The sequence below is a fragment of the Belonocnema kinseyi genome, chromosome 10 (assembly GCF_010883055.1).
Source record: "Belonocnema kinseyi isolate 2016_QV_RU_SX_M_011 chromosome 10, B_treatae_v1, whole genome shotgun sequence".
Classification (NCBI taxonomy): domain Eukaryota; kingdom Metazoa; phylum Arthropoda; class Insecta; order Hymenoptera; family Cynipidae; genus Belonocnema; species Belonocnema kinseyi.
Window position 1 is genome coordinate 34,192,918 of NC_046666.1, and position 1,741 is coordinate 34,194,658.

Consider the following 1,741-nt stretch of genomic DNA (forward strand, 5'->3'; position numbering starts at 1 on the left):
TTTTTTTAAAGAACCTCTCCATCCCCCTCGCTATTCTGGCTGACCTGGCGGGAGGCCAACCCGGTTCATAACAAAATGATGGAGGCGCCGGGTATTACAGGGGTGACATTGCTATGAATTAATTCTTTAACCCATTAGGAGGTCATTGGTCATCACCGGAACTCTGTATTGGTCGGCCTGCTTGGCTGGTTCGATTGGTCGGGGTGAGGGAGGCGGGAGAAGGCAGGCTATTTTCAATTCAGTGTGGAGAGGAAACTCATAGGGAAAGCTGCTAAGTCTCGATATACTAGATAGAAACAAAATGGTTGGAAGAAGAAACGCGGCAGGGCGAGGACGAGGAGGTAATCGAGGAAGAGGAGCCAATCAAGGTACGGGAACGGGAAGATGTGGCGGTAGAACGTCAAATATCTTACCAGAAGGTCTAATTCGTACTGTCCAGGCGAGTGGGATTGGCGGAACAAGTTATGAACCTGAGGAGAGTACAACGAAGGCAGGTGGAAAAGCGTCGACCTTTGGTAAGTCAAAGCAATTACAATTAGTACCTGGTCTGAAAGAACGAAGCATTGAAAGTATAACAGTTCAGAGTGAGATAAGGGATCCGAATGGGGGGAGATACGGGAACGTCCGACGCCCAGTTGATCGAGATATACTGAGTATTGGAAACTTATCTAATATCGTGGATATGGAGAGTGGCTCAGCGATCGCTAGCATTAGTTCTTCTTCAAAAAGGAAAAGGGAGCTAGAATTACAAGCCAAGAAAAAACGCTTTGCTTTGAGTCGCGGATATTAGAAGCATAAAAGGAATTAGAAATACAGCTAGTAAATGATGAACTAGCGGCACAAGTGGCAGAGCTCGACGAGGAAGATGAAGATCGACGATCAGGCGTTCCTGGGCTATCGAAGTCTGTAAATCAGGAAAAGGTGCGTTCATGGTTACACGCCTACCAGAAGTATTGCCATCTACAAATAGAGTTTCAGAAGGTAGTGATTTGTGTCACAATAGTAATTTAGATAAATTCATGCAACAGTTGACGCGAACGATTAGAGAAGCGCGTGCTGCACCAATTTCTGAAAATTTAACTCAGGGAGTCATTAAACGTATGTCAGTTGGCAAGATTCTACCGAATTTTTATGGGGATGGGTTAGAGTGGCCAATATTTAAAAGGGCATTTGAAGAAAGTACGAACAAAATTGGGTTTAGCGTACAAGCGAATATTATGCGTCTGCATGAAAGCTTGAAAGGTGAAGAAAAAGAAGCGGTGGCTTCACTGATGGTAACGACCAGCGATACCAGCCAGATCATGCAATTACTAGCATTAAGATTTGGAAACGCCAGTGTAGTGGCGAGCCGTATAGTTCAAAAGCTCAAGGAATTGCCTAAGCTTAGCGGTGTAAGTTCGGACCTTATAACCTTTGCTACCATCGTTAAAAATTGTGTTGCTGCGCTGGAAGCCTTCAATCATATCGGATACCTTCACAGCACCGAACTTATCAGAGAAATTATTTTAAAAATGTCGGTGACTATGATTCATAGCTACAATCGGTATTTGAGCGAAAAGGGCAAACCCGAGGAGCCCGCACTGGTGACTCTGTCAAATTATTTGTTCTATGAGGCTGAGATCGCTTGCAGGACGGCTTCATTGAGGTCAACGCTCCAGTGAAACAAACAGAAGACCGAAGTAACAAACGCAAGTGGGAAGATCGAAAATTACAACATGTGAATACCCGATTTTACGAAAGG